Consider the following 27,145-nt stretch of genomic DNA (forward strand, 5'->3'; position numbering starts at 1 on the left):
TCATCTTCCTGAGATCAACTTACTAGTTGTATGAACCAAGGAAAGTCACTTAACCTTATTTGCCTCCGTTTAGAATTAAGTACATTGAGGCAGATAGGTGTTAAGTGATGTCTAGAGCCCCACATCTAGTATCTGGGACTGGATCTGAACTCAGTTCTTCTTGACTTCAGCCCCACCACTCTACTTACCTACCTGCCACAGGCATAAATTATCAAATTTGCCAATACTACAAAGCTGGAGACAGACTGTTAATGTGCTAGAAAAAAGAATCAGAATTGTAACAAGATATGCCAATGGATCAAATGTACTAAGATAAAATTTAATAGTCATTTTCTTGGACTGAAAAAAACAGACTTTATCAATACAAAATAGGGAAGGGATAATTATCCCTTATATAGTCTGAAGAAAAAAAAACCATTCAGGTATTTTGATCAATGGATTGAAAACTCCATACAAGTCAATGGTATAATCTGGCAACCAGAAAAGGCAATTTGATCCTGGGATGCATTAGGTTGGGAGGTCTATAGCTTATGAGAAATTGGTTTTCTGGTTTTCTTCTCTGCCTTCATCAGGCCACCTGATCTGTTGCATTATGTTCTCTTATTAAGAGATCTCATTATGATCTCTTAATACCTAAAGCAACTTTCTAAGACTAAATGATGAAAGAGTTGAAGATTTGAATTGGTGAGATCATTTCCCTACACCAGTGAAATCATAGTTCCAGACTCATTCTTTTATATATGTATTGGTAGGTTAGTTTCTGTCACTTGTTAATTTTGTGACCTCTCTTTTCCTATCTGTAAAATGGATTAGAGTAGATTTCTTCTAAAATTTCTTCAGTAATATGATTGAAGGAACTGTGTAATTTTGGGGCAAGTTGATTCTCCAAAGGTAAATTTCCTTATCTTTAAAATACTAGAAAATTCTTGAATGAAAATATTTAATTATTCTGGTTGCATTAATTTCATTGATTGATAAGACTCATAAAGAGTTCTATATCTTCTCCCCACAATCACAGAAAAATATATCCAACAAAATTCAAGAATGTATTAATAGATAGATGAAAAGTGAATATTTCAAAAATAAATCATGGATCACAAAAAGAGCCAGCCGCATTGCCTCTTCAGGAGCATCTCCTTTTTGATGAGAGTTTCTGAGTGGGTTAACCAGGGCAACACTGTAGTAGAAACCTTTGTATCCACCATTTTCTTATCACAGGTAAGAAAAGACTAGAGATAGGGAAAAGGTACAGATTTAATACAAAAGAAATAATTCTATACAGTTCATTTTTATGAAATGTATAAATTTTTCAATTCACACATAATATACATTTTTACTTTCACTACCTATATATTTTTTAAATCATTATTTTGGGGAGACCATGAAAAATAAATCTAGTTTATGTGGTATAAATTTAATAAAAGTTATAAGTTTAAACTTTATTTCTCACATTTTCCTGCAGTATTTCAATTTCTCCTCTTCTCAATAGGTTCTTAATTCCTTTGTGGTTTTATAAAAAAAATTTCCAAACTTACTATGAGAATGCCAATTAAAGCATTCACACCTTGTTTAGTTCAAAAATGGGAAAGGGACTAGTTCAATTTAGATCCTGGTGGTAAACCTGTCACCTTATTCTAAATCAACACAGTTTACAAAGCATTTCAGGCATAATACCTTTAGGGTGATATTACTTTAAATCAGTTATTTCTGGAAAGACATTCTGAAATTTTCCTCTCAGCACCATATACCATAGAAAGTAAATTGAGATAAGCCTCTTCTATAGATTGTCATGGAGAGGGGAAATTGCAAGGGCTGAGAGAAATTTTGAGATTGTCCTGACAATAATAATTGATTCAAAGCAATTCTTTTCCTCTCTAATCACACATTGGCATTTATCAGGCCCTTTTGAGAGACAAGGTCTTAACCCAAGAAAGTTAATTTAACAGTGAGAATTGGAGGTAGAAAAATTAAAGGAAGGTTAGTTTTTTTTTTGACAATGAGCCAATTATACCTGATTGAAATGTCTAGAGAATCTAAAATCTGACTGGCCGTGTTTATTTTGTCTGTGTGTATGTATGTGTGTGTGTCATAAGTAATTAATTTGGTAGAGCAAAATGCCAACAGAAGGCAAGTTTTGTTCTAACAAAGTGTCTTTCACTCATATATAAAAACCCAGTCACTGAAAGATCTAAAAACAATGATAACGTTGTTTGACGCCCACCCTCTGCTCATAAACATCAGGCAAGACATAAAAAGGAGACATGTTTGTCAAAGGCATTTCAATATAATAAAAAGAAATCTGGTGTGGAACCCAAATGGAACAAGGATTTCTCATAAATACTAAATAAATGTTTTCCACATGCTCCTATTTGGAGGTGGCATTATGCTAGTTGCAAACATCGGAACATAAATACTTTCTGGAAAAGAGCTGTAAGCTTCAAAAAAAAAATCTGTCCTGACCACCAGCACAGGAAAATCCAAGTGGACTGAAAATCTATTACCCAAACTTTGACATTCAGTTGGAGCAAAAATCTTGCCCTTCAGCAGGGTTATCTGAGAGAGTAAAGACAGATGGACAATGAGTTTCAATCAAAATTAAACAGAAGGAGAAGAGGGGGCTGGATTATATTTACTAAGATGCAAAGTTCTTTTAATGGCCTCAAATTTCTCTCAAAAACTCAATATCAATTAATATCAATTCAGCCGTGGCTGTTAATGTGCTTTAAATCCTACCTCTGACACTTCCTGGCCCAGTAACCTTTCTGAGCCTTTGTTTCCTCAAGTGTAAAATTGAACTCATGATATATGTAGTAACTTCCTCATAAAGTTGTTGTGAAGATTAAATAAATTAACATAGACAAAGCCTTTTGCAACCTCTATACATGTTAGTTATTATTATATTGAAATCCAAATATTGTAAGTACAAAAAAAAAGCACAGACCCCATATTGAAAACTCCAGCTTTAAGACAGCATTTTGCCCTAATAAAGTTGGTTTTTCATAGTAAACAAATAAGTAGAGTGGGATAGTCTGTTCTTTGAATCTTTTGATCAATGTTGTTGCCATAAAGACATACTCTGCTGCTCTATTTTCCACTCTTCTGCTTTCATGAAAGGTGCTTTTGATCTCCATCAAGAGATATGTCTATTTCCCAGTTTTCAGCGTTAATAGCATCCTTAGATACTTCAGTTTCAATTTGTTTTAATTGCACACTATATCTCTCATATTTATTTTTTTCTAATCTGGTATTGAATTTTATCTTTGCTCTAACACATTGGTATTCTGACTATACATAGACCTCTAATTGGGACGTAACTCCCATATTAGTCACTAGTTACTTCTGGTTTATTAAGATGAAATCTATTTCACTTTTTGTGATGCTTTTCAGTGTTCACCATATTTAATGCCTTTAAAATCTCTTTTTGAAGAAAGTATACAGGCATGACATTTTGTATAGTGACCACTGGCAAGCCAATTGACTTCTGTCTAGGGTCAAACAACTAATATACATTGAAGTTTAGATTTGAACTCAGGTTTTCTTGATTGCCTCAGTTTCCACAGCTGTAAAACAATAGCCCACATATCCCAGGATTGTTGTATCAAATAGATGATATTTGTAAAGCAGTTAGTATATAGTCAGTGCTTAATAAATGCTTTTTCCTTCTTTTCTTTTTTAATTTCTTATCACTAAGTCACATCTTCCAAATTTTTACTATGGTCTTTCCCAGGGCTCAAAAATTTGTTGTGAGGTTATTGGTTGAGTATCAAAGAACATGTTGGAAGCAGCTAGGTGGTTTAGTGGATAGCAAGATACCCTGGAGACAGGAATTCCTGAGTTCAAATCTGGCCTCAGACACTTCCTAACTGTGTGACACTGGGCAAGTCACTTAGCCCTAATTGCCCAGCCCTTACTGCTCTTCTATTTTGAAACTGTTACTTCTTTTTTTTTTTAAACCCTTACCTTCTGTCTTGGAGTCAATACTGTGTATTGGCTCCAAGGCAGAAGAGTGGTAAGGGCTAGGCAATGGGGGTCAAGTGACTTGCCCAGGGTCACACAGCTGGGAAGTGTCTGAGACCAGATTTGAACCTAGGACCTCCCGTCTCTAGGGCTGATTCTCAATCCACTGAGCTACCCAGCTGCCCCCTTGAAACTGATACTTCTTATTGATTCTAAGACAGAAGGTAAAGGTTTTTTAGAAAATAAATATGCTGCCTTACTTAATTGCAACAACAGGATGGATATAATTTATATCCTTCATTGTCATGAATGCTCAATGGTCACTGGACAAAGTTTCAAGTACCAATAGGGGAGTTAATGCTTATAGAAAATCTACAGATTATGAAATATTTAATCATCCCATTCCCATGTCTGCCATTTTCCTACTGTCACCACAGGAACAAAAGGGGACCATGTGCCATTTTTCTTTGTTATATATTCATAGGATTACAGAAATGAAAGGGAATATGAATGTTTTATACATGAGAAACTGAGGCATACAGAGTGGTTGGAGTAGAAGGGAGAATGAGAGAAAGTTTCTTGAAAGATAGGGTTTTTGATTTGGAACTTACCAGCAGGCCTGGTATGAATGTGTGTTATCTCTGTTGCCAAGGAGGCTGAGACTGGTAGATCTCTTGAGCACAAGAGTTCTGAGTTGCAGTGAGCTAAATTGATCTAATATCTTCACTAAGTTCAGCATTGAAGTGGGGAGCCTATTGGGAAAGAAGGGAAGAAGGTAGAGGGGACCACCAGGTGGCCTAAGGAGAGGTGAACAGACCCAGGTTAGATAAAAAGTTGGTCAGAACTCCCAAGGTCACTAGAGTGGGATTGTCTCATGATTCGTCCTAGAACTTTGAGCCTGGGTAAGTTAGAGAGATCCAGTCAATGAATCAGTAAACACATTAACAAAACACATAAAAGCTTTACACAGAATTTTAGCTTTGGAAAAGTCATCTAATCCAAAATTGAATCCAAACAGGAATCCCCTTTGTAGCATCTCTTATTTATCTAGTGGTTGCTGGAAAATCTTTGGTGGATGGAGAAACCATTAAGCCTTCCATGACAAATCATCCCCCTTTAGACTAGTCTAACTGCTAGAATATCTTAAGCTGAAGTGCTAATAGAACAATCAAGTAAGAATCATCGAACTGGAATTAATTAGTCAGAGATAAGTTCTGGAATTTAAGAGACAAGTAAAGACTGATATAATTTGGGGAGTGACCTCCCTTGTAGTAATAGTGAAAGTCAAGGGGATGAATAACACTGATGAGAAGGAGATTATAGAGAAAGAATAAAGAAGAGAGTCAAGAAGTGAACTTTGGAATGTACTACAGAGAGATTGAGAAGAATGTGATTTCTCAGAAGCCAATGAAAGAGAAAATATCAAGGTGAGGGTTAATGACCATTCCAAATGCTACAAAGAGTTCAGGAAGGTTGAGGGCTAAATAAAAAGTAATGGGATTGGGTGATTGGAGGGTATTTGGTGACTTTTAATAAGAGTTTGCATACGGAGGTGAAGATACAGATCAGATTTTCAAAGAACTAAGGAGAGAGGGTGATGAGGAAATGGAAGTCCAGGCTTCTGATGACTTTTTCACATGCTGTGAAGGAGTGCAGAGAAAGCTCATGTTAGCTAGAAGGGTCAAGGGAAGGTTGTTTCCCTAAAGACTGGGAGATTCCTGAACATTTATAGGCAGATAGGGAATAGCTAGATTTGAAGGAGAAATAAAGATGCCTATAGAGAGAAACTTCAGAAAGGACGGTGGGAACTAGATCAAGGGCACAGAAAAGTCTCCGTCTGTGAGAATGGGATGATAGGGGTTTTATCTAATAACAGAGTATAAGAGAAGAAACTTGGACTTAATCTGCTCAAGATGGTCTGCCAGCATGATGAATCTGCTTGTCCTCTTCCTCTGGCAGATTAATCTAGGTTGTCTCTCTTACAAGAGGTATGGAAGAAAGGCTGGGCAATGAAACTGAAAAGTTTAAGGAGTGAAAAGGAGAGTTGAGCTATATCTAAGCTACAAATTTCTTTGTAGTTAACTTCATATTTGCTTATGAACATCTGGAAAAAGATGAGGATATATCTGTTGTCTCAATTTCTTATTTTTTGTTGTGCCATCATTTCAGACACTCTTTTGACCCCATTTGGGTTTTTCTTTCTCTTTTTTGGGGGGGATTATTTAATTAGTTTATTTAGAATATTTTTTCATGGTTACAAGATTCATGTTCTTTCCCGCTCTTCCCCCCAACTCTGTCCTGTAGCTGATGTGCAATTCCACTGGGTTTTACATGCGTCATTGATCAAGATCTATTTCCATATTATTGATATTTGCACTAGGGTGATCATTTGGCCTATATACCCCATTTGGGTTTTTCTTGCAGGAGATATTGGAGTAGTTTGCCATTTCCTTCTCCAACTCAATTTACAGTCGAGGAAACTGAGGCAACTAGGGTCAAGTGACTTGTCCAGGGTCATAAAGCCAGTATGTATCTGAGGATGTATTTGAATTCAGGTCTTTCCTGGCTCCAGGTCTAGCACTGTATGTGGTGTATCATGTTGATTCCCCTCATTTCCTGATTAATCATTTAACCTCATTTGCCTAGCTCATATTGTCCTTCTGCCTTGTTAGCATTGATTCTAAGACAGAAAGTAAGGTTTTGTTTTGTTTTTTAATTCAAGAATGAAGGTATTCCTAATAGAGGCAATGCCATACAGTGGAAAGAAATCAGAAGAGACCAGTTTAGATGCTTATATCTGTCACTTATTTCTATACATGTCCCTGTACAAATAGTATACCTTATACACATAGCACACCTTGTTCCGGTGCTCTAATCAGCATTTACCCATTTACATTATAATACGTTACCTGTGATCGTCTTTGAGTTCTTTCCAGATTGAAATCTATGAGCCTATGACATTGTTATGCACCCTGTGTACACTGTTTTACTTGAACTAAAATCAAGTCAGAAAGAAAGAAAGAAATATGAAGCGTATACTAAGGCATCTTAATGAGGGAAGGAGGCTAAATTGCCTTTCAGGAATATTGAATTAACTAGAACATAATTTTACATATTTGCGAATTAATCAACTGAGTATTTCAAACTGGCAGATCTGTCTTTAACAGCTTTTTGTTTTTAATTACTTATTTCTTTGCTCTCAGATGGGAGTCAAGGTCTTTCCCATAACAGAGAGAGTTTTGAATTCCAGATGGCTGAATCGGGAATTAAACCACATACTAGATAACTGTTTCTCCCACCTTCACCCTCCATATTGAAAAATATGGTCACTTGAAATTATTTAGTGGTTCAGTCACCAGGGACAAGTTACTAATCCAGCCCCTCTGCTTTACCCCCACCCCCACCCCAATACTATATCAAGAAAGCAATGGGAGCATTGAAAAGACCTCTTAACTGGTTCTGAACATCCTGGTTCAGCCACTAACTGGATGTATGAATTTGCCAGAATATTTAACATCTCTGAATTTTAATTTCTTTATCTGTAAAACGAGGGCACTGGATTAGATCATCTCTAAGGTCTTTTCCAGCAAAGCCCTACATTTCTCATTAATGCTATATTCTTCCAAAGCTTTTTCCAATTTGATTTTCTGACAGCTTTGCATCATTTCTCTGGTATTCACAGCCTAACAGCTCTCCCTGGTAGAATATTTTTGATGGCATATTGCCTAGATATCTTACCAATGAATTTTTGCCCATGGACTATACCAGAAATCATCTAAACATATTCTTTAACTTCTCTGCATTCTAATTTTTAAAAAAATTAGATTTATGGCTCAGCCTTGTGGTCATATTGGATCCTAGTCAAGCAGGATGACAGAACTGAAATTCTTGTTAGTGGGCCACTTACTGAGAAACCATAGGTTAATGAAATGGTACAAAATTGAATGAACTGGGAAGAGATGAAAAATCTAAAGGACAGAAGAATATTATCATAAGGCACCAAAGGAAGAATTCATATAAAAATAATTCAAGAATAGATAGCTAGGTAGCTCAGTGAATGAGAGCCAGTCCTGGAGACAGGAGGTCCTGCGTTCAAATCTAAACCTAGGATATTTCCTAGCTGTGTGACCCTGGGCAAGTCATTTAACCTAAATTGTTTAACTCTTACTGACCTTCTGCCTTGGAACCAACTTAGTATTGATTCTAAGACAAGAGCTTAGGGTTTTAAAAATTCAAGAACAAAGATAAAGAAATTTTTTTTACTGTTTTTTTTTTAAGTTCAATGTTTAAAAAGTTGGGTCATATCACTGGGTAGAAATGTTATAGTATGCTACAGGAATGGATGATAATAAAAGGGTGGAAAACTAGTTTTTTCAGTCAGCTAAAATTGAAAAATCAATGCATAATGCCTTTAGAAAATATATAATCGAGGGTTCGAATTTGACCTCAGACACTTCCTAAGTGTGTGACCCTGGGCAAGTCACTGAATCTCAATTGCTTACCCCTTCTGCCTTGGAATCAATACTTGGTATGGATTCTAAGACAGAAGGTAGGGTTTTTTTAAAAAGAAGAAAATTTACAACCTAGAATCAGCCACATTTCTCATCCATACGACTACAAGTATACAAAACTCTGTGTAATTACAAATAGAAAATGCTTGCAAATATGAGCCATGTAAAATATTCATAGTGAAACCTTAAGTACATTTATGTAACAGCTCTAACCTTGAAGACTGCAGTTCTGGTTACACAGCCTCTTGCTACTTTTCCCCAGGTGCAGGATGGCTGTTTTAGGTAACCAATTATGCAAATCATATCCCAAGTCCCCATCCAATATAGCACTTTATTATGGCACCTCATAAGAATCACCAATCAAATAGCAAATGCTTTTAATTAAGATAGAAAAAACAATGTAAATAACAAAAGGTAATAAAGTAATAGAATCATTTTCTACCCTAATACGCAAATGAATATAATCTCCTAAACCTCCAGATGGTGAATGGTTGGGATAGAAATCTGAGGAAAATGTATGAGTGAGCTGAAAAAGTGAACCTTTTAGTGAACCATGGGAGGAAACGGTCAATAACTGTTCCCTGTTCTCTTCTCAGGTTGCTGCTCTCAGTGGTCAATATAGAATTCTACTGAATCCCTCTGGGGCTAGATTCACCTCAGCTCCAGTTCTGAAGCCATCAGGATCCTGCCAGGACTCCTGAATGCAGGGATACTATTGGCAATCCCACTTTACATGTCTCTTCTTGCAGTCTTTGCTCCATCTGTAGCCTTAAGCTTGTCTCTTCTCCTGGGCTTCTTCCCAGGAAGTAGTCCAGTTCCTCTAGATTTCTCCACTTAAAGCTGCTAGGGACCACCTAAGAACTTTGTTTTCCGTATGTCTAAACAAACACATGAGAGTAAACAGTTGCCTATATCATCCCTGAACAGCCTCATCTTCTCCCTCTTTTTGAACCTATGTCAGTACAAGAACTGGAAATAAAACTTGGCTTTTCAAACTTGTAATTGGACATTTTATTATCAATGTACCAACCATCAGTAATTGGGTACCTCCTTCAGGGGGTGCAAACTAACTGAGATAAAGTAAAAACAATTATATTTATTGCCCTACAATTAGCTTTGCAACTTTTTACATCTTTATTGTTTTTAAACCTTTACCTTCCACCTTAGAATCAATACTGAGTACTGATTCCAAGGCAGAAGAGTGGTAAGGGCTAGGCAATGGGGGTTAAGTGACTTGCCCAGGGTCACACAGATGGGAAGTGTCTGAGACCAGATTTGAACCTAGGAACTCCCATCACTAGGCCTGACTCTCAATCCACTGAGCTACCCAGCTGCCCCCAACTTTTTACATCTTTAAAAATGCATGTTTATGGAATATTTCCTTCACTTGCATGCAATCATTTTTGCACAATTTGGCAATGAGTTCACAAGAGCTTAGGATATATTCTTGAATTCTTATCATGAAATCACATTTACCACATTAGATATTAATTATATCTTTGACAAACAGTCCATTTGCTGAAGTCTAGCCTTTTATTATAGACTATTGGTTTTCCAAGGGGCTCAAATGAATTGAGTTCACACAAAAACATACTACAATTATTTCACTTGCATTAATTCACCAAGTAAATGAGGTGTTAAGAAAATTTCCCAAAGCTCATTTGAATAAACTCTTAATTTGTAATGGATTATAATGCTTGGACCATTGGATGAAGGCAAGTGATACCACATAGAAACATCTTCCCATTGGTTAAAAGAATCAGATGCACCTCTGACTAGTGTAGACTAGTGTAAAGTTAGTCAAGTCAAGTTTCCTCCTTGAGTTGGAGCCAACACTAAGAAGGAATTATTCTAATTGTTCTTGAGGGGAATGGGGGGGAGAAATTCTGTTCCCCCTTTTCTCTTCCCCCCCTCTTCTCCCCTCCCCCAACACTGATCAAATCCTCAGAGAGTTTAGAACACTAAGCATAGAGTACATTCAGGTGGGATCAGAGAAATTAATCCAGTAGAGAACTGCCTATCCAGGGATCACAGGAAAGCAACTTACCCAGGATAAACATGCTGAACCACCTGAGGCCAAAGTATGATGGACAATGACAACCTTCTTCAACTCATCCCCCAAGGATTAACTTACTCGGACCCCATCAAACCTTACTCTATTCCAATTTTTCTGATCCCTAGCCTTTTCCTTTCTTGTTCCTTCCATGTTTTTTTCACTGAGACCTACCTGCCTCCCTCCTGATGACACAGTTTCCTTGGCCAACTTTTCTAGCACATTTTGAATTTTCATTCATACCACCTGGCTAATTGGTTGTGCTGGATGAGTTTTTATATTCCTACTTCTCATTGCCACTTCCAGACTCTCCCATTACTACCATCACTCGGTAACTTCTCCTGTCAGGTTCCTTCAATACATATTTTGTCACTGATCCTGGTAGTTATTGCCTATTGACCTCCAAGATAACCTTTTTTCTTCTTTATTGAGTTCAGTGCCTGTTTCAATCTTTTTCTCCTCCCCAATTTCTTTGAACATATTAGGAAACTTCAACATACATATTGATAGCTTAACCCTGTTTTGGTGAACCTATGGTACATGAGCCAGAGAGGGCTGCTCCCTTCCTCCTCTTCACCACACCTGAAGACATCTTTTCATATCAGTCGCTGCCCCTCTGCTCAGCAGCCCAATGGGAGTGCTTCCTCCTATCCCTCCCTCCTCCCCCTGCCTGGGTTAAAGGAGCAATGTACATGTTGCATGAGGGTGCAATTTGGGCACTCAGTCTCTAAAAAGTTCATCCCCACTGGCTTAACCTAATATTCTAGTTCCTCAACCTATTCATTTCCCATGACTTATTTCTTCACCCTTTCACAACTACACAGATAAGCCATATCCTTTATTTGCCATCAACAATGTCTGATAAACCATGTTCTTATACTCTGAATTTCCTTTATCTGATCAAAATCTATTGTCACTCTTCCTCTTTCTCTGCTTTGCAACTCTAAACCCCATTCTTTCTCTTTACCATGAACTCAAATCTCTTTATCCTTCAGCTTTATGGCAGGTCATCTCTCCCACATTGGTTGTACTCTCTTGCCTTCTCCCTGAGTGAACCCTTCCAATTCCAAACTTCCCTTTTCTTGAGTTCCTTCTCCCTTTTTCTGATTTCTGAAGATATTGCTGATAAGAGTGACTTGGGCATGTAGTAGAATATGATTCACGAGATCTATGATGGGGCCAAGAATAGGACTCCATTCTGAATTTTTATTTCTAAACTCTCATATAAAGATAAATGCTATAAAGGTTAATGATTTTATTTCTCTTCCTTTTGGGGTGGGTTGAAGAGGGAGGTAAATAGATTTAAAGAAAACCAATGATTCACATGATTAAATCAATGGGAAAAAATTGGGAACAAAAGGACTAGAGACACATTGGAAAAGATAGATGAGGGACTTTGTATTTAAATATTCATCAGTGAGTACAAAATTCACAAACGCTAAAAAACATCATGACGCAGACAACAACTAGATCAATCAGAACACATTGATCTTATGCTATTTAACTCATGCTTTTGTGTCAAACCTCAATCAAAAAAGAAATAAAATTTTTGTTATTGACTTCATACTTTGCTGCTCTATCATCAAATTTATTGGTTATTTCAAAAGAAAAATGCATGGATTCTGATGAGCTTGGAGATTATTATTAAGGTCACTTTCATCTTCTACAGTTAAAATGTAAACTCCTTGAGGACAGGAACAGTACCCTTTTCACCTTCAAATATATCTCCATTTCTGTGTACATAGTACGTTTTTATTGTGGGTTCTTTCCTCTTTTCTCTTGTTATTTCATGAAATCACATGGTTCATCAGCTCTATGCAAATGACACTAAAATCTCTATCTACCTCCTTACTTTCTTTATAAAGTCCAGGACTACCAAAATCTATTAGATATATATGACTAGTCATCCTATAAGTCTTAACAAATCAACATGCCCAAAGCAGAACTCCTCAAATCCCAATCCTCCTCTTTTGTTGCTTTTTATATTTCTATTAGAGATACAACCATTTTTCCAGGCACCTAGGTTGGAAACTTGTAAGTTATCCTCAACTCTCCCCTCTGTTTTTTTTCTCATATCTAATATTTGTCCACTTTGCTTCTAGCCTCTACAATACATCTTCCAGAAAGTTTCCAAACTGATATATTCTGCATGCTGCACTCACAACTTTCTTCCCAGATTTTCACTATTAATGCCCCAGAAATTTTTTCACTTCTCCACTCTGGAAGGTCATTTCTGTCTTGGACTTCACAAAGTAGAAGTACCTACTACCCCCTTAAAACCCTTTCTTTGATCCACTGTTTCCATCTAGAGCTTCCATTTTAAGGAAGACACCCAGAGGTCACCCTTGATTTCATTCCTCCTTAGGCTATACTCTTGACTGACTTTCCTACAGAATTTTCTACCTCCTGTCAGCTTCTTTTTATGTATTATCTTTCCTCCATCAAGACTCTGTTTTTATTTTTATTATTTATTAAAGGGGCAGTCTTTGTTTCAGCTTGCATTTGTGTTTCCAGAACAGCAAAGTGCCTTGCATAATGTTAAATTCTTATTAAATGCTTATTTATTTGATATTATGTAATTTCTGAGATATGTAGTGATACCAATTTACTGAGACTTTTGCAAAACTTTGCAAAGATTCATCATGAACCTGACAAACAAGAAGCAATTCTACCAACTTCAGTGTGGAGACTGCAAAGTTTTGCAACAAAAACAACTATAATGCCTTCCCAAAAATACATTTGGCAGCTGGATGACACAGTGGATAGAGTACTGGGCCTGGAGTCATGGACTCTTATTCCTGAGTTGAAATATACCTCAGATAATAACTAGTTATGGAACCCTGGGGCAAATCACTTAATCCTATTTTTTGCCTCAGTTTCCTCATCTGTAAAATTAGCTGGGGAAGGAAATAGCAAACCACTGCAGTATCTTTGCCAAGATAACCCCAAGGGAGTCACGGAAAGCCAGACATGACTGAAAATGATTGAAAAACAAAGAGACATTTATGACATTTAAAATTGTGAACAATGGCCAATCGTGCTGCTGAAAAGTGTACTTTCAACAGTTCCAGAAATTGATCAAATGTCCCAGTTTTATGTACCCTCGTTTGCCCTAGTTTTAAGCAGAGACAGAGAAAATACCTATGAGGATGTGAGCAAAGCTATTCAAGGATCTTTATTTCTTTGTAATCACATGAAAAGGGAAATGGAAAGGCACTTCACTTGAAAGAAATTCACTCTTTTCAATTTTTTCTACAACAAAAGTTGCAGCTACACCTATTTTGATATGGGTGGGTTTTTTTTTTTAACTGAAAGATTTGTAGTATATGCCTAGTAGACTTTGATTCATCTCTCACATGACTCTTTCACCACATTCAAGACAGAGAGTACCAATAAAGTCTCTCCTCAAATGGGCTCAATAAGGCAAAATTCTTTCAACTAATTCTTGTATGGCATGACCTTGAGACACTTCATCATCTTTGTCATCATCCTCTGGACACTCTCCAATTTACCAACTTCTTTCCTAAAAATGTGAAATTAAGAACTGAATGTAATACTCCTGATGGTCTGAACAAAGAAGAGTACAATAGGAAGTTCATCTCCCCTAGAACAGGATACTATGCCATTCTTAAGGCAAACTCAGATGATTGAAATAGCATTTTTGACTGTCACATCATACTATTGACCTTTCTCAGTCCACCAATCTCCCTAGATACATTTCCAGACAAAATGTTAACACCCCATGCACTCCACAGGTTATAAGATTAATTTTTTTAAAATAAGAATTGGCTTTGGATCTCAAGAGGAAAGAAATATAACTATGCATAAATTAAAGCTAATTCACAAATATTTTTTATGATATGCAAACTGCCAGTGGTACATACTAAAAGATGACATGTGTTAATCAGCCCTGGTGGCTACTCAATTTTTCAGTTATCTGTCCTTATTCTTAAATAACAAAGAGGCACATATGATAGGAATCTAGCCCTATAGAAGCCTAGCCATAGCCATCTTATACTCAGAGCAAAGATTAACCTTTTTTTACTGTGACATGGAACTCCTTTTATGGTCTGGCAAAGCCTATGGATCCCTTCTCCGAATGGTGTTTTTAAGTATATAAATAAGGTTGTAAAGAAAATTATTTTGAAATACAGTTATTAAAAAAATACAGTTTACAGACCTCAGGTCTGAAGATGACTGTTTTAGACCCATTGCTCTAGAGGGCAAAAGAAACAATAGCCTTTTAAAAATGCATAAGTAGACTCCACGCACATTATATATATATATATGTATATATATATATATAATCATGAATAAATTAGATGAGATGTAGGAGGAAAGAATGGAATGTGGGTGGAAAATTTTGCAGTCCTGGGTTGATTCTTCTAGTTATTTCTATATACCTCCTCCTATCTGAACCTTTTTTGTGGGCACGGGAAAAAAGGCTATCCAGAGTGAATTTATACACAGATATATGGCTTAATGCTTATCCCTATCAAATGTCATCTTATCAGATTTGGTCCAGTGTTCTAGCCCACCATTTGAAGCATCAGCTATCTCTTCTAAACTTTGTGGCATCTGCAAATTTAAAAAGTATGTTATCTAACCCTTTAGCCAAGCCTTAATAAAAATAAAAATAAGAAAGCATAGAGTCAATCCAAGATCCCTGAGGCATGTTATTAGAGACTTCCTTCCAAGATAATAGCAAATCATCAGACTCCTCCTTGAGTGTGGCCATTCGATTAGTTCTGAATCCTCCATATTAGCCCAAATCTCATCATGTTTCCCACAAGAATGGCATTAGATACTCTCTAATAAAAAATTTAAAAATTTAATTTAAAATAAAACAAACTGACCCCATTTTAGAGAAGTAGCAAGAGTTTAAGATAGTCACTGGAAGTCATGATTTAAATGGAAAAACTGGGACTAAAATTCAGAGGATTTTTCATGATTCTGAGCATAGTCCTTTCCATTAGAGCATAAGACCTCAACTGTCCCTGAACCCAGGCAAACAAAGCTGATGTAAATAACTTCTGTCTCCCCTAATGTGCACAGCTGCACTATTTGGTAGCTTACAATCATTTGTGAAAAAACAAAAATTTAACTTGTTCAGCTATAAATGCCCACACCTTTTGCATGTGCAGCTGAATACACAGTCATTTATCACTGCCCAGTTACACTGACATTTGAATAAGTCATATGATAAAGTTATTATGCTTACCAATAAAAGCCTGTGGTGCAGATTATGCCAGATACCAGATATTTATTATCTCCTATATGCAATCATTCTATTTTATTCATCTCTAATGTAGTCCAGGCATGGTTCTGCCCACTTTGCCTAGATTCTGTCTCTTTCTGGCTTGTTCACTCCCTCTATACCAACACTATAGCAGAGAAGACAATTTCCCCACGGGGGCATGAATATGGCTACCATTTGTTCTCAGAGTCCTGAATATAATGTTGGGGTTTTTAGAGAGGAAGGAAGAAAACATCCTTACTGCTTGCCATGGTCTCATTTGCACCCCCAAAGGTATGCTTACCATATACATAAGTCATTATAATTGCATTGACTCAAATATTAGGCAAGAATCTTCCACTAGATTTCCTTCATGAGATTTTTGATGTATGTGTGATTTGTGTCTCCTATCATGATATGAGCAATATGGAAATTTGTATTATATAAAAGGACAGTTACAAACGATATCAGACTATTCACAGCCTCAGGGAAGGGGAGGAGAAAATCTGAATTTTAAAAGTTTGAAAAACAGTTGTCAATTTTTTTTACATGTAAGTGAAAAATAAAAAAAAAATAGAAGAAAAATAATTTAGGCAAGAAGGTCAAAACAGGAGTCATCATAACATAATATTTTTGGGAAAATCAAGCATAATGAAAGCATAACATTTTGCCCATAAACCTTGGTCATGCTTTTCCAAATAATATGCACAATGTCCATGAGGGGAAGAAAGAATAATGAATACACAGAAACCTAGCAGTGAGGCACACGCAAAAACGAGGGTAATAATAGCACCTGTTTCTCAAGGTTGTTGTAAGGATACCATTTATAATAATTATAAACCCCTTAACACAGTGCTTGGAACATCAAAGGCACTATACAAATGATAACTAATGTTATTTTTGCCATCTTTAACATTATTATTATTTACTATTTGAATAATATTCATCATTTTATAATAATTATTATTTTTCCAAACTCTCTCACTTTATAGATAAGGAAAATGAGATCTAAAGAGGTCACATCACTTGGCCAGCATCATTCAGGTACTAGTAACATTTGATCCTTAAATCCTCCAAATTTGTCTTTGCCATAATGCCTCTCTTTTCAATGACCTTATGTGGTTTTACTCAGTTCTGATCTTGATCTACCTGGCCTCAAACTGGGTTTCAGATTTTGTGCTCTAAATAATATTATCAAGTAGACTATTGTCTCACAGGCTAAATAACTCTTTGGTACACCTTGACCCTCTGTGTCCTTTCACAGGCTGATTACAAATCAATCAACCAATCAATGAAAGAACTAAACTATCAAAAAGATGTTTGTGGGAAAAGACATATGAAGCATGGAGCTACCATCTTGGAAGGGACAGAGAACTCTGTCATCATTGACCATAATAAAGAAAAGCACCTTCAAACCCTTTTGGCATCTTTGTGGTATGATGGAAAAGGTCCTTGACTTGGAATCTGAGGATTTGGGTTTATATCCTGACTCTAACACTTATTATCTGTGTAACTGTGATCAAATCACCTAATCCCTCTGGACCTCAATTTCCTCAACTATAGAATGAGGAGATTTAATTATATTTTCTCTAGGATCTCTTCCAGTTTTATATTTATGATCCTGAAAACTAGATGACTACTAATATCCCTTATAATTCTATATTTTATTTGGTCTTTGAAGGAATCCAATATTGATTTTCAGTTTTCTAGGCAATAATTTTAACAAATCCAACTTCACTATTAACAATATTCTAAGATATCTCTGTGGGAAAAATATACTTTCAGAAAGCCAGAATTTAGAACACCTGCTAAGTCATCTATCCTGATGGGACAGTCCTTTTAGAGACCTTAGAGACCAAGTGCCCAAATTGCAACCCTCATGCCACAATGAGCCCCCCCACCTTACCCCAGATGAGGGGAGGGACAGAAGGAAGTGCTCCTACTGGGCTGTTGGGCAGAGGGGTGGATCATGTAAGAAATGTCCTCAGGAGCACGTACAGAGGGGGAAGGGAAAAGCCTCCTCTGGCATTCTCTGGCATATGTGCTATAGGTTCATCAACATGGCTTTATAGCCTTCCAAACTCAAATGAATCTATAAGGTTAATTTTCTCACACCAGGCACCATATGTCTGTACCCAGATATAGTTGTCCATTCTCTAAATTAGCATGATTCATATTTCATCTTAGAAATAAATGCATATTGAATCAAACCAGGTAATAATTTTGAAGGTTTATTTTCTTTCTAGGGAGTTGATAGTAAATTTCCATTCATTCATTTAACATTTATTAAGTACCTACTATGTATAGAGTACTGGGTTAGATACTTGGTGAGTATATATCATTTAGATTTAATAATCTTCTCCAACCCCACTGAACTGCAGATCTAATTGAGGGAAAATCAATTTTCCCCTCTGACATGTGGTATTTGTGCTTTCTCCTCATACAGAGCACATAATTGTTTTATCTAAAATTTTTTCAAAAATTTCCATTAGATCAATCTGGAAAACAGGAAAATAAAATCACGTGTTCCCTATTCTCCTAACCAGCACCTTGCTCTTTATTTTATTTGTTATTAAGCAAAATCAAACATATTTGTTCCTAAAGGCATGTCAGAGTTAATAAGGTACCATTTTAAAATCTTGCTTTAAGCAAATAAAATCATTATTGAATCTGTTCTTATGGAAAATAGTAATTCTCACTTGATTAATCTTAAATTTGATGAATTAATCTTTAAAAATTTGCTTCTCAGAAAAGTGAAAAGGTAGATAGTAAGGAGATTTCAGATACTCTTATAAAATGAATTAATGATATATCACGATATTATGAAATAAATTGTTTTAAAAGTATATTTGGGCATAATTATCAGGTTTTGCCCTGAAAAAAGAGAGAAGAAAATGTTATTCCAACCTTGAAGAAGAGGTCAGGGACTTTGGGTATGTAACATTTAATATACTGTCAAGCTAAGTTGGTGTTTTTGTTAGTGTTATGGACCTGCTTATTTATTACAAGGGATGGCAGAGAAATGGATTTTCAATTGCAAGTAATCTAAATATATATATACATACATACATTTATATATATATATAGAGAGAGAGAGAGAGAGAAAGATATGCACATTTGGAAAATTATTTCAGATAGCATACCCTCTGCTTTTTCAACTCTTTGTTTATGTATAGTGATAACAAAAAACAATTCCGTAGGTATTTGGAAAACATTAGTGCAAATTATCTGGTATGCATGTGAAATTCTGATAATGGCTTGGAAAATTTAACTTACACTCAAGGGGGAATTGGGCCATTTATTGACTAGATTCAACTCCCCATTACTCAGTAACCTTTTTTCCCCCAATTTCATGAAACTCAGATTGTGTTAGCTGTTAATTGCTTCTCCTGTCTGGCTCTGTTAATGAGAGCAGAAGAATGCAGAACTCTTTAAAAATCATTATAACCATTAATCTAATGTCGTTTAGTAGAGTAGTGGTTGCAAAACAAAATACATAAAGGTTTTATTACCAACTCCTACAAACAAGGACTATATTCTGAAGTCATATCCATCTTGTTTAGAATTAATTTTCTCTGTCTCTGTCCTTCTGTCTCTTTCCTACCTTCAAGTATTTAAGTGGGTGTGTTTTTATTTGCAAATAGACAGGTGTATCCCTGTGCTCAAGGTCAAAGTACAGTATTGCTTCCCTGCTCAAAAAACCATTAATCTTCACTTTTTCTATCAAAATTTAAACTGGGAAAAAAGTGCCAGCAATAAATCACAACATTGTAAAGCTGGAGAGAATTTTAGAACTCATGTCGTCCAACCAAATTATACTATAAATGAAGGAACCAAAGCCAAGATGTGGGAAAAATAATAATCATAGCTGATGTTTAAATGATAGAGCATCTCCAGTGACCTCCCAACAACCTTTCAATGTAAGTATAAATATATTATTACAATTTTATAGTTGAAGAAAGTAAAATTCAGTGATTTGCTTGCAGAGTCACAAAATCAGTAAGTATTGGAGGTAGGATTTGAATCCAGCATTCTCCTGACCCAAGATTTTAACTTTCTTCACTATATCATGCTTTCTCTCTTGAAATGAAATGGTAAGTCCAAATTCACATAAACTTAGCATCGGGCCTTACTCCAAGAACTCCAAAGAGAAAAAGCCTACCAGGTCTCTAAGTACCCCCTTCCATTATTTTATTTTATTTTTAAAAAGATATTTTATTTTATCAATTATATGCAATAACAAATTTCCACATAAGCTTTCTGAAGTTTTAAGATCCAAATTATCTCTTTTCCTCCCCCTTCCTTTTCCCTTCCCAGAGATGGGAAGCAATTTGCTCTAGGTTATACATGTATTATCATGGAAAGTCTTTCTTTTTTTTTAAACAAAAAATAGGATGTTTTAATTTGCAGTTAAACTCATTCCTTTTATGGAGGTGGATATCTTTTCTTTATAATGAGTACCTTGGAGTTTTCCTGGATCTACATACATAATGTTTTTTGGCTGGGTAAAATATTCTTCTGGTTCTGCACATTTCACTTTTCATCACTTCATATAAATTTTCCATATATTTTGTGATCATCTCATTTCTCATTTCTTTTTTTTTTATAAAACATTATTTTATTTGGTCATTTCCAAACATTATTCACTGGAAACAAAGATCATTTTCTTTTCCTTCCCCCCCCCCCCCCTTCCCTCTCCCATAGCTGACGCACGATTCCACTGGTTATCACATGTGTTCCTGTTTCTAACCAATTTCCATGTTGTTGGTATTTGCATTGGAGTGTTCATTTAGAGTCTCTCCTCAGTCCTATCACCTCCACCCCGGTAGTCAGGCAGTTGCTTTTCCTCTTTATTTTTACTCCCACAGTTTATCTTCTGCTTGTGGATAGTATTTTTTAGATCCCTGCAGATTGTTCAGGGACATTGCATTGACACCAATGGAGAAGTCCACTACCTTCGATTGTACCACGGTGTATCAGTCTCTGTGTATAATGATTTCCTGGTTCTGCTCCTTTTGCTCTGCATCACTTCCTGGAGGTTGTTCCATTCTCCATGGAATTCCTCTACTTTATTATTCCTTTTAGCACAATAGTATTCCATCACCAACATATACCACAATTTGTTCAGCCATTCCCCAATTGATGGGCATCCCCTCGTTTTCCAATTTTTGGCCACCCTACAAAGAGCGCAGCTATGAATGTTCTTGTACAAGTCTTTTTACTTATTACTTCTTTGGGGTACAAGCCCAGTAGTGCTATGGCTGGATCAAAGGGCAGACAGTCTTTTATCGCCTTTTGGACATAGTTCCAAATTGCCCTCCAGAATGGTTGGATCAATTCACAACTCCACCAGCAATGAATTAATGTCCCTACTTTGCCACATCCCCTTCAGCATTCATTACTTTCCTTTGCTGTCATGTTAGCCAATCTGCTAGGTGTGAGGTGATGCCTCAGAGTTGTTTTGATTTGCATCTCTCTGATTATAAGAGATGTAGAGCACTTTTTCATGTGCTTATTAATAGTTTTGATTTCTTTGGCTGAGAACTGCCTGTTCATGTCCCTTGCCCATTTCAATTGGAGAATGGCTTGATTTTTTGTACAATTGATTTAGTTCTTTGTATATTTGAGTAATTAAACCTTTGTCAGAGGTTTTTATGAAGATTGTTTCCCAATTTGTTGCTTCCCTTCTGATTTAATTACATTGGTTTTGTTTGTACAAAAACTTTTTAATTTGATGTAATCCAGATTATTTATTTTGCATTTTGTAACTCTTTCTAAGTCTTGCTTGGTTTTGAAGTCTTTCCCTTCCCAAAGGTCTGACATGTGTACTATTCTGTGTTTGCCTAATTTTCTTATCCCCTTCCGTTTTTTTGACAGCACTAATCATTAGGAACTTTTTTTTTCCTTTCTGACAACAATCCTAAATTTTCAGCTTTGTAACTTCCACTCATTGCTCCAAAGTCTGTCCTCTGGGGCCAAAGAGAATAAGTTTAATCCTTTCTCTTTGTAACAGTCCTTAAAAAACTTGGAAGACAGCAACCATGTTTCCCCTAGGTTTTCTCTTCTCCAGGGGAAATATTCCCAATTCCTTTAACAAGTCTTCAAAAAAAAAAAATAGAACTTCAAGGCTCTTAATCTTTCTTGTTGCTATCCTCTCTGGACACTTTCCAGCTAATCAATGTCTTTTTTTTTTAACTGTGAGACTCAGAACTGAACCCACATATTCCAGATGATGTGTGAAGAGGATAGCTTACAGAGGAACTCCATATTCCTGGAATTTATCTTCCATATATCATTTCCATATTACTGGAAGATATGCTTCTCAATATAGCCCAAGATCACATTATGTTTTTGGGCCACTAAATCACAATGTTGATTAACAAAAGTTTATAATCTGCTAAAAACCTGAGATTTTTTAAATCCAAGGGCTATCTGAACATGCCTCCATCTTATACCTAAGAAGTTGATTTTTTTTCATGAATATGACAGCATTTAAATTAGACTTTATTTGTGTATAAAGTGTTTTATATAATAATGTTCATGTAGTTGCTGGGTTTGTTTTAACAAGTGTACACCAAGGCATTGACCCAGAAATACCACTATTAGGTTTATTTCCTGAGGTGATCAGGAAAAAAAAAGCAAAGAACCTCTATGTTCTAGAATATTTATAAAAGCTCTCTCTTTTGTGAAAAAGAACTGGAAACTGAAAGGATATCCATCAACTAGGGAATGAATGACTAAACATGTTGTGGTATATAATCATGGAAGACTGCTTAGCCATAAGGAATGAGAAGTAGCAATAGAAATATCATTTGAAGAATGGCTTGGGTATTTCCACTTCCAGAGAAAGAATTGACACATCAAAACAAGCAATAGAGTTTTACATGTGAATATATCTTTTCATCAAATGATGCATTCTCTAGTATAGTAAAGGGCAGAAGAGAGAGAGAGAGGTAACTAGAATTTTAATGTAACCAACAAACTAATTAATTAACTTTAAAAAAGAGATTGCATTTATCCCTACTGAATTTTATCTTATGAGAGTCAGCCTAAGACTGGCAACATCTAATTCCATCATCCATTGGTTTAGCTCTCCATTCCAGCTTTGTATCACTTGCAAATTTGACAAACATGCCATTTAAGGTTTTTCAGGAGAATGATAAAAAATTAAATAGCACAGTCCCAAACACAGTCCCCTAGGGGTTCTCCACCTGAGAAATTCCTACCTTAAGACACTGAATAATTAGCAATGTCTCTGAACCTGACCATCACGTCTAACACTTTCCTGCTATTTCACTTTGGCTTATGCCAGGTTTTATGTCCAAAAATGCCATTTTCTTACCCAGCTCTGCCTTAGGAAGTCCTTCTCATCCTTAAAGGTCCACCTTAAATGTTATCTTTTCCATGCAATTCTCAGAAACTCTCTCAGGCATCATTACTTTTTCTGACTATATACCTCTCTTACCTAATTATTATATTCCATTATGACCCATGAACGTATTTCTTCATACTGTCTTGTATCCTGCAGAGGTGAAGTAGGGAAGGTAGCCAGGATAGTGGCAGTTCTGTTCATGAGATATTACTACTTCTCGGCCAATGCCTTCACTACCACCTCCCACCACTACATTTTCTCCTCTCCATGATACTTACACCTCACTCACGATGAGAATCAGGGCTTTGGCTAGGTCTCAAGAATACAAATAATTGATCCTGTAAAAGAATTACCTGTGTTTGAATTCACATTCTTTAAAGTTATAACTAAGCAAAATATGACAGTTTATTTCAGTCTTTTGAAAATAATTAGTATGAATTCAAATAATGTGATTACTTTGCAGGAGTCATTATTCTCATTAATCAGGGGGCTGTCTGTAGTCCCCATTTTGGCAGGTGTGTATTGACCTATGTATTAACTAACTAACCAAATATTGGTCAAAGTTCTTCCTCACTTTGGCATGCTCCATGTGCCCTTTTATAGAGAGGGCAAGTTGTATCTGAAAATTGTCGTGTTTTTGCATATAGTCCTTAGATAAGTCTTCCTCTTATGGAATAAACCAATATTTATCACCCTATATTTAATCATACTGTTTCTGACAGTGCCTTCAAGATACTATCAAATTCTTTTTAAAAAATCCTTACCTTCCATTTTAGAACCAATACTATGTATTGGTTGTATGGTAAGGGCCAGGCATTAGGGGTTAAGTGACTTGCCCAGAGTCCAATAGCTAAAAAGTGTCTAAGGGCAGATTTAGATCCAGGATCTCCCAGCTCTAAGCCTGACTCTCAATCCACTGAAACCTCTAGCTGTCCAATAATAAATTCTGTAAATTGCAAAGTGACTAAAGCAAAACTCTCATCAATGTCTTTGAGAATACTGCTTAGAGGTAAGAATTTTATCAATGTAGTACATGCATCCTGAATGAAATTAGTGATTTTCTTATAATATAAGGAGGGAGGATATATTTACAAGTGCTTTACCAACAAGGTTTAGGAATTTAAATAAAAAGTATTTGTGGGTGATCACATAACCGATGGAGACATGATTGGGAATGTAGACTAAATGATCACCCTAGTGCAAATATCAATAATATGAAACTAGGTCTTGATCAATGACACATGTAAAACCCAGTGGAATTGCATGTTGGTTATGGGAGGGGGTGTAAGGAGGGGAGGGAAAGAACATGAATCTTGTAACCATGGAAAATTTTTCTTAATTAATAAAATAGAGAAGATAAGACAAAAAATATATCAGACCTTATTAATACCAAAAAGAAACTGAAAAAATAAAATTAATAACGCATAAAAAAGTATTTGTGGGGGCTGGTAGGTGGCTCAGAGGATAAAGAGTCAGATCTGGAGATAGGAGCTCTTGAGTTCAAATCTGGCCTCAGACACTTCTTAACAGTGTAACCCTGGGCAAATGATTCAACCCCCATTACCTAGCCCTTACCACTTTTTCTGCCTTGGAACCAAGACTTAGTTCTGATTCCAAGACAAAAAGTAAGGGTTTAAAAAATATATATTTGTGAGTCATGGTGCAAGATGTCATGGCTGAAGCAATAAATCACCCTTGTATACAAAGTTAACAAACCATAAGGATCTTGATCTTGCTTAGTGCTAAGCACACAGAATGAGCGTCAATAAATATTTGCTGGTCATTTGAGAAGGAGGATTTAAGCTAAAATATCAATTCTCTTTTTATCTCAATGCCACTAAACTTATGACACCTGGGTAACTTTGATGCTATAGACAGTTTATATTTGAAAAAATTTCAATTATTTAAATAATTATTCTTCAATATTTCAAAGAGTTATGATTTCCACTGACCCAGTATTCAACTAACCTATAATGTAGAAAAGAGACTTTTAAGAGTTGCTTGAGGTGCAGGTAGGTGACATAGTGGATAGAAGGTCAGGTCTGGAGATGGAAATTCATAGATTAAAATCTGTTCTCATATACTTCCTAGCTGTGTGACCTTAGGCAAGTCACTTAATCCTAGTTTCCTAGCCCTCACTGCTCATCTGCCTTGGAACTGATAGTATAGATTGTAAGATAGAAAGTAAGGTTTGTAGAAGGAAAAAAAGTTAAAAAAAAGGTGGTTGGACCAGTTTCATTATTCTATGACCAGCTGGGTTACAAGCTCCTTTAAACTTAGATAGGATGATGTTATGAGCAAAAGAAAAAAAAATCCATCATTGGTTGAACATACAAAACCTTTCCAGTGCAATCAGACCTGCCATGGGTATGTAGCTAGGTGATTTCCTGTAGTGGATTGAGTGTTGAAGCTGGAGTAAGGGAAGATAAGTAACTGGAACCCCTTGATTTTCCCATCTGCAAAATGGGGATAAAATAATTTCTACCTAAGAGGGTTCTTTTGATGATTGAGAGGATAAAGAAATTTGAAAACCTTAAAGTACCATATAAATGTTAGCTGTTGTTATTATGCTTACCTAAGATTATTGTTCAGTCATTTTCAGATATGTCCAATTCTTTGTGATCCCATTTGGGATTTTCTTAGTAAAGACACTGAAATAGTTTGCCATTTCCTTCTCCAGCTCATTTTACAGAGGAAGAAACCGAGGCAAACAGGATGAAGTGTCTCTCCCAGAGTCACACAGCTAGAAAGTATCTGAGGACAAAATTTAAATAAGGTCTTCTTGACTCCAGTTCCAGCCCTCCATTTACTGGACTACCCATCTTTCATAAACCCAGGGTCACTTGAACATTATGATGAGCCATGCAGTAGAACTTTAGTGTAGGTATTTTAAACCAAAAATGATAAAGCTTTTCACTTTTACACAAATATATTTCATCCGGTAAAAGAAATTCAAATTACTTTACAGATTAATTTATTATTTCTTATGATACATTCACTGAGTATTTAAATAGGACCACTGGCTCCTTTCTGCTGTACAAAGGGAGAATCCTAAGAACTAATGCACTTTGCAATGACTTCATAAGTGATTAACTTAAGAGACTTAGATGCCTCAATTAGTGAAAATGAATGCAAAGTGCTTGGTGAAGAGAACTTACTGAGACTTCTTTGCAATTGATAAAAGCAAGAGCAAGAGACCAGTTTTGTTTCTAATGTCTCTATCCAAGTAGATTCTTTTCTTTTTCTTTTTGTGAGGGAGGTTTCAGACTTGCTAAATGTTTAGAGGTCTAATAAGCCTCCATTCAACAATCATTTATTATGTATCTCCTGCATGGAGAACATTGGAAGAAATAGAAAATAATTAAGAAAAAATCTCTTACAATTCAGTAGAGGAATGTGATCTTTAGACCAATGGATGCAAATACAGATGATGATAATTGAATGAAAGAAAAAGGTTGTGAATTATTTTTTTAAAATTTAGGCAGAGGAAAGAAAAGAAAGAGAAGGAAGGAATAAGGGGGAAAGGAGAAAGAAAGAAAGAAAGAAAGAAAGAAAGAAAGAAAGAAAGAAAGAAAGAAAGAAAGAAAGAAAGAAAGAAAGAAAGAAAGAAAGAAAGAAAGAAAGAAAGAAAGAAAGAAAGAAAGAAAGAAAGAAAGAAAGAAAGAAAGAAAGAAAGAAAGAAAGAAAGAAAGAAAGAAAGAAAGAAAGAAAGAAAGGAAGGAAGGAAGAAAGAAAGGAGGGAAGGAGGGAAGGAGGGAAAGAAAGGAAGGAAGGAAGGAAGGAAGGAAGGAAGGAAGGAAGGAAGGAAGGAAGGAAGGAAGGAAGGAAGGAAGGAAGGAAGGAAGGAAAGAAGGAAAGAAGGAAAGAAGGAAAGAAGGAAAGAAGGAAAGAAGGAAAGAAGGAAAGAAGGAAAGAGAAAGAAAGATCTAGAGAAAAAAGAATGTCATACAAGGTCACTGAGACTCAGAGGTTGTTTGGTTCAAGAAATTACATTGGCGGTGTAACTGAAAGGTTCA

At 36.0% G+C, this 27,145-nt stretch overlaps 1 protein-coding gene and 1 long non-coding RNA gene across 2 annotated transcripts in view; one reads left to right on the forward strand and one right to left on the reverse strand.

The window, feature by feature from the left end:
* RPS6KA2 (ribosomal protein S6 kinase A2) overlaps window positions 1–27,145 on the reverse strand; it is a 563,997-nt gene that overhangs the window by 393,372 nt on the left and 143,480 nt on the right. The window lies entirely within an intron of this gene.
* On the forward strand, window positions 4,635–17,220 carry LOC103103368 (uncharacterized). The gene is made up of 3 exons (XR_463168.3): window positions 4,635–5,384; window positions 16,750–16,801; window positions 17,022–17,220. It is a non-coding gene; the product is annotated as an uncharacterized LOC103103368 (long non-coding RNA).

This window comes from Monodelphis domestica, chromosome 2 (assembly GCF_027887165.1).
Source record: "Monodelphis domestica isolate mMonDom1 chromosome 2, mMonDom1.pri, whole genome shotgun sequence".
Lineage (NCBI taxonomy): Eukaryota > Metazoa > Chordata > Mammalia > Didelphimorphia > Didelphidae > Monodelphis > Monodelphis domestica.